This window comes from Selaginella moellendorffii, unplaced genomic scaffold (assembly GCF_000143415.4).
Source record: "Selaginella moellendorffii unplaced genomic scaffold, v1.0 SELMOscaffold_64, whole genome shotgun sequence".
Taxonomy (NCBI): domain Eukaryota; kingdom Viridiplantae; phylum Streptophyta; class Lycopodiopsida; order Selaginellales; family Selaginellaceae; genus Selaginella; species Selaginella moellendorffii.
Genome location: NW_003314325.1, coordinates 125,664 through 138,454, shown reverse-complemented (window position 1 = coordinate 138,454; position 12,791 = coordinate 125,664).

Here is a 12,791-nt window from a genome sequence, read left to right as displayed (position 1 = left end):
TCGAGTTTCCCCTTATTTGCAACTCTGGCCGAAATCCCAGATTCAATCTCTCACTTCCTTCTCCATCTGAATCCTTTTGTTCAAATCCCCACTCTGAGGCATTTGTCTCCAACCTCTAGGAAATCCACAACTCCATCTCCTTCCACCTCCATCATGCTCAGGAATCTCACAAAACATTTGCCAATGTCCATTGTCAGGATTGTCCCTCTTACAATATCAGGGATAAAGTCTAACTCCTTAGGCGAAATATCTCCACCACCAGGCCATGTCCCAAACTTGATTTCAAATGCCTCGGTCCTTTCCCTATCATTGCCATTATTAATCCTGTCACTTATCACCTTGCACTTCCCTCCTCATATCAAATTCACCCCGTTTTTCACTCCTTTCTCCTTGAGCCTTATATTCTCAATCCTATTCCAAATCAGGTCATTCCTCCACCTCCACCAGTGTAGCTTGAGGATGGGTCTGAGTACGAGGTTCAAGACATCCTTGACTCCAAGATCCCACGGTCTCAACTCTACTATATGGTAGACTAGAAAGGTTACGAACCTGAGGAACGCACTTGGGAACCTGCAAACCACCTAATTCATTCTCTTGACCTTGTTCAGGACTTCCACCGCCACTATCCTTCTTGTCCCAGTTGTCATTCTTTTCATTCCCCATCTCCCTTGACGCCCATCTCATCCTCCTCTTCGTTCTCATTCACGTCCTCGTTCCACTTGTTCTTGAGGAGGGGGTGCTGTCAGGAATCTCCCAATTCTTTCCACATTCCTGACTCTCGTCGGATTCCTGACCCACAAGACTACATTCCTGACTCTTGAGACACTTCCCTTTTCTTGACTCTCTGATTTCCCGTATGATTCCTGGTTCTCGAACCACATTCCTGATGATGATGTGGCACCTCCTTGACCTCAGCTATATTTAGGCCGTCCTCGATCCAAGAGTGGTGGAACTTCATCAACCTATAGTATATATAAGTTAGCTTTGTTCCATTTCTCCACAATTTGAATCAACACCAGTCTAAAGTTTTTTCTTCACCTCTACTAACTTTTCTCTTTGTCTTTTGTATTTTCTAGTCCCGAACTTGTTGGGGGTCTTGACAAGCTTCACCACACCTTTCATATCTACTTCTGTTGTGGTGGGTATGAAATTTTCCATTTTAAAAAACTAATCCACCACCATGAATATTGTATCAAACCCCTTACTTGAGGGGGAGTCCCGTGATAAAGTTTATAATAAGATATTTCTATAGATGATCAGGGATTAAAAAGCTTTGCAACAAACCCCCACTACCTTTACTCACGGTTTTCATCTATTGACATGTTGAGCATGTCTTTACATAGTTTTGAACATTTTTAACTATATATGGTTAGTGATACTTTCTTTTGAGTAAGCGTATTGTTTTGGGCACTTTGTTGTGTCTTGCAAGATATCCATCATGACACTCTTTTAAGGCTATCTTCTTTAATTACTCTTGTGGAATATATACCCTTATTTGCTAATAATAAATGAGTCCATTGCATTCCATATAATTAATTATTTTTTCCCTATGTGGCTTGCCTCACTAGTAAACTTCCTATGCCTCTATTCCTTAGTAACACTTTTTATACTAAACCATCATTTTCATACACTATTTGCACTTCATCCTAGAAGGTTGTTGTTGTACTAGATACTAGCAACTTCAAATTTTCTTTCCAACTTAAAGCATCTACCATGACATTGCTCTTTTTAAGTTTATATAGAATCTCGCAATCAAACTCGGTTAAAGCATTGGTTATTGATCTTATTTTCTTTGGAGGTTAGTTATAACAATAAGTGTTTTATTATTACATTATCCATGTATACCTTGAAGTGCCTCCCAAGGTAATGTTACCATTCCTTGAACACCTTAACCACTACAAACAATTCCTTTTCATGAGTAAACCACTTTTGCTAAGTCTTGTCCAATTTCTTTGAGAAGAATACCACTAAGTGATTATTTTGTTTCAAAACTGCGTGTAATACAAAGTTTGAGACATTCATTTCTACCTTGAAGTCTTTATTAAAATTTGGTAATGCCAACGTGAGAGCCTTCCTCAACTTTCTTTTGAGGTGGACAAATCCCATATTACATTCTGTTGTTTATACCATTTTCTTTTTTCCCATTTGGTTTGCTAAAGGCAAAATTACCCTTAAATAGTGTTTGATGAACTTTTAATAGTAATTATATACCCCAAGAACACCTGTGTACATTATTTTTATATCACTTAAACCTTCTTGGGGTCCATTTTGAACCCATCCTTGCCCACTATATACCTGAAAAACTTTACCTCTTATTGAGTAAAGTTATATTTGTTTCTCTTTAGCATACAATTTGTGTTCTCTTAAGTTCTTAAACATTTTTGTCAAATGTTAGACATACTCCTCTAGTGTTTTGCTATAGATTAAAATGTCATCAATATAAACAATCATAAATGATTTAGATAAGATATAAAGATGTAATTCATTAACATTAAGAATGTTGTACATTGCACAGCCCAAAGAGCATTATTAGGAACCCAAAGCTTCCATACCTCATTTAATAGGTTGTCTTTTCAACATCTTTCTTTGCTACCATAATCTGGTAGCATCCTAACGTTATGTCAATTTTTAAGAAGTATTTTTCTTTTCCCAACATATCAAACAAGTCCTCAATACTTCGTAAAAGGTACTTGTGCTTCTTTATATACTTATTAAGAAATTGGTAGTTTATGCACAGGTGAATAGAGCCATTTTTCTTTTTCAGAAATAATAAAAAATAATTTGTTCAACCTAATATACCCTTTATTAACTAACTCCTTAAGCTCTTGAAGTTTAATTTTATTCAATCAATAAAGGGTGTTTTGAGATAAAGGTTATCTCCCTTAACCTAAGCTTTCCATACCTCCATCACAAACTTAAACTCTTTTTAATTGCTCTAAATGCCATCATTCACTTATAGGGCTTTTATGCAAAGAGAGAGGAATATTTTTGGAATGTTTCTAGTGCTCTAAACTATGCTCCACATAGACGACCATAGGGGATTGAATGGACTTTAGTGTGAAGAGAATCTATGACCAAGCTGAAGAAAGTGTGTTGAGGTGCTACATTAAATGTCTAAAAGAGGGAAATGCAAGATGAAGAAAAGAAAAAATATAATAAAAAGTGAAGAGAAAAAGTGAAATGTAAAGCGAGATAGTGTGGAGTTTGGGACTAAAGGGAAAATCTAGTGAGAAAACTCTAGGCACAAACTAAACACTTCAGAAAAGTAGAGTAAAAAAGAAAAAAAGAGAGGAGAAAACAAAGTAGAAAAATAAAAAAGAAGTAATAAAAGAAGTAAATAAACCAAAGGATAGTAAAAATTATATTTAGATCTTATCCCTAAACTTATATAAAGTTCCTCTAACAAGCTCTTGGACCACCCTCAAAAGTTTTGGGAATGGATAGTAGTGATGGATGCATTGCCAAATAATGGTAAGTGTAAAAGTGAGTGAATATGGTGAAAGTGTGAAAGATTGAATGAAGCCAAGAGTGTGGGGATGAATGATTATGATAATGAAAAGATAAATATTGATAGTAATGGCTTGAAATTAGAAGTTGCAGCTACTATAGATGGCACAAAGTGTTGGAAACATTGTTTGATTAATGGTAGCATTTATCGATAGATGCCTAGAGCCAGAGAAAAAGTGTTTACAGCTAATAACTTGCTCAAGAAAGTTGCCTAGGTGCTCTCCATATGCTGGATGATGTTGGCTCAAAGAAAAACTGCTCCAAATATACTAGTACCTTACAACAATGTAAAGTCACAGCTATAACTTGTAAATGGCATATTGGATTTGAATAATTTTTGCTGCTATCAAAAGGTATTTATAGCTGTAGTTAAGTGATGTAAATGCATATTGAGTACTATGGATAAAAAGTGGATGAAATTACTAAGATCCCAATATAAATATTAATCACGAAGAATGGGCAACAATATGTAAAAAGAATAGTGTGTGATCTTGGAATGTGATTTTGTGGTGATGATGAATGGTGGAATGAAGTGAAGGTGATGGATTTTAAAAATAGTTAAGAACTCACCAAGACAAGATACACACGAAAGGAGTTGATGCAACATTGTAGCTAAAATCCAAGTTAGAACCCACAGCCCAAGGTAGCAAATTCTGAAAATAGAAGAGGAGAGATAAAAGAATGTGGAAAAACAAAAAAAGAAAAAGAAAGAAAAAAGAAAGAAATCACTATATGAATGCTTTGAGTTGGCAATGATTATGAGCATATGAAAACTCATGGCCAGTCTTATTGCAAGCACATAGGAACCACCGTTCACTTGGTGGTGGATGAAATAAACTCCAAACCACTATAAAGAGAAGTTGGAGGAGGGAGTGAACTTTTTGAGAAATATAAGTTGCTCTGGAGAAAAGAGGACAAAATTAGGAAGGTTGAAGTCAATGGTTGCTTTCATGTTGTTCTTTGCAGCAAAAAGCTACTTGGCAAAGGTTTGTAAGCGATTAATTTTTTCATTCTACTTTAATCACTTAACCACACCTCCGACCACTTAGAGGAGTCTCATTCATAGCCTCCATAAGTTGGGGATGGTCCAAAGTTGAATTGAGCTCACGAGTTGAGCTCAATTCAACACAAATTAACTCAACTCAACACAATCAACTAGAAGTCTTAAAAAGGAAATCTAAATTGAACAAATGAAGGTTCTAGCAAACTATAAAATATTTAAATACATAAATATCTGAGTTAAAAGTTTCTATAAGATTAAATTGTTTTAAAAATTCAAATTTCACGAGAACCTATCTTTTATAAAACTATATTATTTTATTATGACTACTGTTACAGTTGTCATATTTTGATTTGACTACTTAATATTTTGAATACTTTTACAGCTATTCCTTCATTCAAAAGATTTTTATGGTTCTTGAGGAGATGGGAAGAAAGGAAAATACAAGATCCATGAATAAGAGTTGTAATGCAAAAGAATGTGAGAATATTAATTTTGTTTCACTACCACAATCTCCATATTACACTCTTGGTCCTTATTACCCATCTGGGAATATGGAGACCACTATCACGATTGATAAAAATGCTCCTGTTACTTCTGAAACAACAGTTTAGAACAAGAGAAATGAAGAAATGAATAACACGGCAGAAAGCACTAAGAAATCTACTCCATAAAACTTTCCATAACATTTGTAAATTACATACTAAATCATATTAAAAACTTTGTTGCTTACCTATATTGCAATCCTGTCATATAATAAGACCAAGGTATATTTTTGCAGTGAATCCTCATTAAAAGTTTTCGGAAGTTGTTTCTGAATAATAATAAAAGAAATCGAAATCTTTCGAAAGACTCAAAAGTAATATCACATTAAAGAATCAACTTTATCTACATTTCCAACATTGAAAAGCAATCTCACATGAAAGAATGGTAGCGTGCCAACGTGCTCTACCACTATAACGTGATCTATATTTCCTTGCAGTCTATTTCCCTAGACATTTGGCATGTGTAGAAAAGAATATATGTGTAGCAAAGTAGGATTTCATCAAAATGATAGAGCATGTGTATACACGATAATCTAAAATTCTAGAAGCTCTTAAATTTACAAGAAAGCTATGATTATGAAGCCTTATTTCCAAGACTAACATTTAAAGAATTTGAGCATTGTCAATGTTATAATAAATAAATTTCATTCCCAAGACTAAAACTTAGTATATAAACTATCTAGAAAAGTTATAGTCATCGTAGGTTTTTTGTTCTCCTTGAGCTCCTTAGAAGTTTGTATTGAAATAGCTCAAAGGAGAGTCATTGTTACTTGTACTTGGCCCCCCAACATTTTATATCAATCTCCACCTCCATCCCCAAGTTTTACTAAAATTCCACCTTCACCTCCACATAACAATCTTTTTTCTGTTGAGGGCTCTAGTGAAGTTGAATTAGAGCTCCCTATATATGAAATTCTGAATCTTGTTACTAGAGAGGGATTGCTTCTAGCACTTCAAGAGTAATGCCACATGTTTTTGCAAGATCTTGCTTCTGACATGGCAGGACTATTTGAAAGCACAGAACACTATTACATTCGTTGTCTAATATGCTACTTTTTCTTGAACAAGACAAATGGCTCTATGGGTTTACAAACTTTTCTTGAGCACTATAACAATTGCCTAGCACTAGATTTAGAAAATGTGCACGTGTGGATGTACAATAGATTCAAGAATGAGTTACGGACACATACCCACTATTGCTTCATAGTGAGGAACAAAATCCCCTTGGGAAACACTGCATCGGCTAGTGCAAAATATGGGATTTTTAGGCCACCCTACAGTGGAATGTAAGATCAAGAATTACTTTACTATACTATAGTATTGTCACTATTAAAATAAAAATATAATAAAATGATATTAGTTGTAGGTAACATACTTTGTTCTAGAAGGTGCTATTATATCACATACAATTGTATACAAAATGTTAAAGGAGGAGATGGTAACACATAAGCGCTACAAAGTGATGGTGACAGGTGAGAATGATAACTTGCAATTATGATATCTAATACTAACACTGACATCTGACAATTTTACTAACATTTGACACTTTCACAAACATTTGACATATAACAAGCTTTTTATTTTATGTAAGGATGCAATTAACTTTCTTTTGCCTCATCATCAACATATTGATTTCTTTTATGCTTCCTCCTTTATTGGTATTGTGGGGAAAATTCACATTGCATATGTTGAGCCATGGCTTTTGCATAGTCAGGGAGACTTCCAAAGCCTCCAATTCTAGAAACTCCAGGTGACTGTAATCTATAAACTAGAATTAAACATATATTGAAATTTTAACAAACATAATTTACCTCCTTGAGGTTAGAGGCAACTCACGAAATCCTCTGAGCCGGTGTTTGAAGAAATGATGTTCTTCAATAGCAAACACCAATTTACCAGATAAATATATAAAATATATACTCACCTTTTCAGGCTTCCCTTGGACGTCGATGTGTGTACCTGTCTGGCTGCCAGTGAAGAAGGCCAGAGAATAGACGGGAAGCCCGTAAAGGTGAAGGCTCTGGAGAGAGGGATGTCTCTTCATGCTCTAGCAAGACGAAGTGGCTGGGAAACCGACGCGTTTGTTGAGAGTAGTTTGGTGAATCTCTATGCGAGATGTGGAAGCATGGTGGATAGATCCATGATGCACCCCGAAGAGAATGACTTGAAATGAACTTCTACTGCATACATCATAAGCTCATACATCTAGTTGGGGTTGTTCGGTAGGATGAAGACAACATGGCCAGCTTCAAGCATAGGTGCTTCAGACAAGAGGAATGCATCACGTATGTGGTCAGGTGTGAGAAAGTTCCAATTCTCAACTTTCCCATCAATATCTAAAAGACCATCTGGAAAGTCGAAGAGAATGAAGTCCGCAACTGGGAGTAAGGGCCTTTATATCTTTCGGCACCAATGGTTGAACTAGCATCGTATATCCATGTTGATGTCATCTTCTGTGAAAGATGTCAACAATCTACTGTAAGAGCCAATGAAGATACCCACATTGCCTTGTTGTGTTATTGGGGACACAGGACAGACCTATAAAAGAGCTAAGTGAACGAAAAAAGCAATAAATAATATACTATCGTCATATGGCGTGTTGTTGATGAAAGTTCCTCCAACTCTTCTTTATGAGCATCTCATCAAGTTGGAATGAAATTACTACTAACAGTCATTGCTGCAAAAAACATGTATTACCACCTTTAGTTTGTAAAATTCACTTTTGCTTATCTCGAGATTGACGTGATATTCTGTGAACCACTTGATCATTGTTATTTACTGGGAGAACCTAATCCGGATCTTGGTTGTTTGATGGTTGAACTAGAGCCTGATCTTGGTTGTCTAGTGGTGGAACACGAACTTCATCTGGAGCTTCCTCATTCTCGTCTCCATCGTCACTTGCATTGCTATCGTTGCTAATATTGACAACTTCCTCATGGTCTAGTGTAGATGTCTCCTTCCCTAGGAGCTCCAACTCCCATGGGCATTTTATCTTCCCTGCTTTCGGAACTCTCGCAAACATTGTTGGGTACATCCCTCCATCCTTTACGCCCTTTGCAACAAGTCAAGTGCAAATTGGTGCCTCAAATGGCATGCCACTATATCGAAGATACCTGTAAATAATATATATTTAAAAAAAGTCTTAGAAATTATATTATACTTGTAAGCTGCATGTTGCATGAAATAAGGCTGATTATATTGGCAATCATAAGTTGTTGTGCTTGTAAACTTCTCTAGTAGCCATCCCTCTTTGATCCCTTCCAATGATGTGTTGATGTAGGTGTCAAAAGACATGAATGTGCCATCTGGATCGTCACTAATGTGTAGTGCCAAAAACTTCTCACCTTCACTTATAGTTTGCGTGATGTAGACAGCTCTTCTCATCATGTTCTCAAATAGTTCTGGCAGTCCTTTCTCTTTGTTCATCAAGTAGACATTGAGGAACTCCAGAGTCTCTATCTGTTGTTTATATGGAAGTTTTGATTTTACGATATTGTAAATCGTGTCATCTGGAGTTTTATTCACTGCAAAAGTAACATATGTGTAATTGAGAAAAATGAAGTGTGATAAAAAACTTACTTTCATGAGAAGAAATTTCAACTATAGTCTCTAGCCGCTCCTTCGGCCTACAATTGTTTGCAATACATACTAGTTTCTTCAACTTTGAAGACTTTGCATGTTAAATTTTGTGCTCAATTTGTACGAACTCAGCCGAGAGCTCTTCCTGACTCTTCTTTGGATATGCAAGTTTGTAAGAATTTTGCTTGACCTTCACCAAAGGCTAAAAACCAAAACAATTAAAAAAGGTCCTTATAAAATGAAAGGGAAAGACACACTATACAACGAGCATAAAACTGATTGGGTTGTTAAACTAAGTTGTACCATCATTTCGAGTGCGTGAGTGCTAAACAAGTGTTGCGAGATCATCACCATAATGTTGGTGGATATCATCCTCACTCAAGTTTGCCAAAAATTGAAGTTGCTCGATGTCATGGACAAGGTTTTGCTTTGGAACAGCAAACTGCCCAAGCCTGCATTTAAACACGACAAAACAAGTTAAAGTGGAGTTAGAGGTAAAATTATAAAACTTACGTATTGATCTTTTGGTAAGCCAAGATAAGTCTATTGACATCCAAAGGTCCTCTTGCATAGACATGAGTAACTGGAACGTTGATATGGTAGATGGGATCATCATGAAAATGATCGTCAATACACTTCATCCAAGCCCCATATCGGTGGTTATCGTCAATAATTTGGAACATTGTCCCCGCAAGCTGTTAAGTCTTAGGATGTTTGATAAACATGTTATCAAATTCCAAGGACTTTCTCTTCCAAATAGGATCCCAGCTATTCACAATCTCGAGTGTGATGGTAACGATCTCTGTTGTTTTTGGCTTGCAAAAAGAGACTAGAAACATACCGATATATGTTGCAAGGCCATTTTGTTTGAACAAGCTGTATATGTCTGGGTTGACATACTTAGATGCTGTGCAGACAAGGTTCGTTTGCTGCAAACGGCAAAGTGGGATTTCTCCGATCAAGTCACAAGGGTTTCGCCAGTTGAGCACCTCAAGTGTTTGGTGAACTATTTTTTCCCTTGTCTGCATAATAGTCTCTTGGAAGCGCTTGTCCACCACATTTTTAGGAAGGTCTGCAACTCTTTCAGTTCCAAGTTGTTCTTCCTCAGCTTCCCTATCGTGAACACCACTAGATTGCCTAACTTCAGGGATTTGTGTTGGTGGTGGGCCAATGAGGAGTAAAGGTGGAGGTGGCAGTGGTGATGGTGGGGGTGGTGGTGGTGGCAGCGGGGGCGGAGGCAATAGTGGTAGTGGGGGTGGCAATGGTGGCGGTGGCAGTGGTGATGGCAATGGTGATGGTGGTGGTGGAGGTGGCGATGGTAGTGGTGGAGGTGGTGATGGTGGAGGTGATGGTGGTGGAGGCAGTGGATCTCTAAGTAAATGTGTTTTTGTTGATGTGCCAATGGACATATCGATCATCATGTTGTCATCAGTGCCGAATTGAACTTCTCGTAAATTCTTGGCTCCAATAACCTTTTTATGAGGTACAATTTTCCTTTTCTGCAAGAGAAAAAATTTTGTTAGTCTAACTAAATAAAGATAATAAGAAATTTAAACAATCAAAGAAAAAAAAAAAACAAGTGGGCCCAAACTCCACCTTAGGCACTTTGGTTGCCCAGGGGGCCAAGGTTATTTGAATAACCTTAGCCCCCTAGGAAGCCAAAGTGCCTGAGGTGGCCGGCCCGAGAAAGACCTCGGGCACTTTGGCTGCCCGAGGGGCCGAGGTTATTCAAATAACCTTGGCCCCTCGGGGGGCCAAAGTGCCTGAGGTGGCTAGCCCGAGAAAGACCTTGGGCACTTTGGCTGCCTAAGGGGCCGAGGTTATTCAAATAACCTCGGCCCTTTTGGCGGCCAAAGCGCCCGAGGTGGCCCGCCCGAGCTTGACCTTGGGCACCCCCCAAGGGGCTGAGGTTATTCAAATAACCTCGGCCCCTCAAGCGGCCAAAGTGCCCAAGGTGGTTGGCCCTGAAGAAGCAATCAAGAAAGAAGCAAGAAGAAAAAATATAGAAGTGGAAGAAATCAAATCGAAACTCACCCTTGGTGGCATCTTTCCTTCCCGATTTCTTGATTGTGCTGGATTTCTTGCGCACTCAATCTCTCCCGCTCATGCGCTCAATCTCTCCCGCTCGCGCGCTCAATCTCTCCCATTCACGCACTCAATCTCTCCCGCTCGCGCGCTCAATCTCTCCCATTCACGCGCTCAATCTCTCCCACTCACGCGCTCAATTTCTCGATCTCTTGCATGCTCAATCTCTCGATCTCGTGCGCACTCAATCGCTCAATCTCTTGCGCACTCAATCCCTCAATCTCCTCTGCGCTCAATCCTTCGATCTTCTTCACGCTCAATCCATCAATCTCTCGCGCGCTCCACTCATGATATGAATAGTAACCTAACGGCTGCCCTAACCCTAACCAATCTCTCATCCTGGCCATTCATTCCAAATAACCTAAATCTCAACCATCACAATTCTTTCGATCTTATTTTATCTTATCATTATTATTATATGTGAATTATGGTTCTTTATTTTGTATATTTTAATGATGATATAACTAGCAACTATCAACGTTACTGTTATTAGATATAATTTTTACAAATTATCTAGAAAGATGCATTGTTATCAATATTTTGTACATATTTTGGAATCGTTACAAGAACTTTAAAGAGTATAAATATGGCACATTAAAATATGTTGTACTATATCCATCTATGAATTTATGAATCCTCATCCAAAAATTTATTTTGTGTTGTATTAGATCCTAAACAATAGGCACGTGCTTTAAATGTCATTGAGCAGTGTTCACAATTATGGATAAAACTTGAGTTGCACTAAAAATCAAATCTCTCATTGAAGAATAAGATTTGACAAGATTTATTATCATCTACCACTTAAAATTTGACAACTTGACATATCACACATGCTAACAGTCAAATTGGATCTCTTGGTTTGACACGCTATAGCAGAATGTCATTATTGGTATCATTATTAACTATCAAACTTCACGTGCTGAAAATCCTTCCTTGGATCTATGTGTATACATGCATCAGACATCATAATAAATGACAGTAATATTAATACTGTCACACTTGCACATGTTAAATTTGCTATAGAATTTAAATTCATTTTATACGTTGTTGATATTCTTCTTATTGCTCTATTTAAATTTCAATTATGTTTCACTATGGATTCTTACAAGTAGCATAAAGAGAGAGAATTCCAAAACCTATTGAGAAGGATGGAGAGGTTTCTTTTTCATTTTCAAGATCACCCACCTCTTTCATTCTCTTAGAGTACTATTTCCGAAAGTTTTTTATATTGGCATTTGGATTTTTGTCTTGGCTCTATTTCTTTAAAGGCTATGATTTGCAATGACACTGGTATAGTTGCATGCTCGAAGGTTCCTTTTTCTGGTGTGGGTGAGGTTGGACAACAATGGGATTTACAGAATTTTAAGTTGAAAGAGATTCGAGTTTTTGGATTTCCAGTCAAAGTGCCAAAATGCACTTCAGCCAAAGTGAATATGAAGCAAGAGTCAGTCGTTATCCTCTCGTCCTCTTCTAGTTCAAGTGGAGAAGTCATGCTTGTGTCGGCACCGAATTCACCAGCTCCAACTTCTGCTCTAGCTTCAGCTTTAGCAATATTCAAAGCTATTAGCAATGCTTTCCAGTTTTCGCGCCTCTCAATCAACGTGCACTTGTTTTTGTATAGGCTTGTGAGTGAGCTTCCATCCTCTTACAACATCAATATTTTCTTCAAGTTACCACCTCTTGTTAGCAACACAAATTCCAAATGGAAAGGGATGGAAACCAAACAGGATGTCCACAATTGGTACAAGATCAAGACCACACACTTCCAACATTTTGAAGGTACAGTGTCTATAGTTCATTGTGGCGGGCATTTAGATTGTGTGGATGAAGCATGCAATCAAGACCACTGTAGAAATTCTATATTTTTCGAAGGGTCTACAGTCAATCCTCCAGCCTATGCCACCATTGCTGTTGGATTCAAGTGTCGATTCTGCAAAAATGCTCCTCTATGTCATGCTATCTGCGAGGCCAAGATGTACTACTTTCTTCCACGAGATGGAGTGGTTGGAAAAGCTACAGTGCATGTTGGCACATACATGCATCCAATGCAAGAAGGGATATAAAGGAATTCTCTC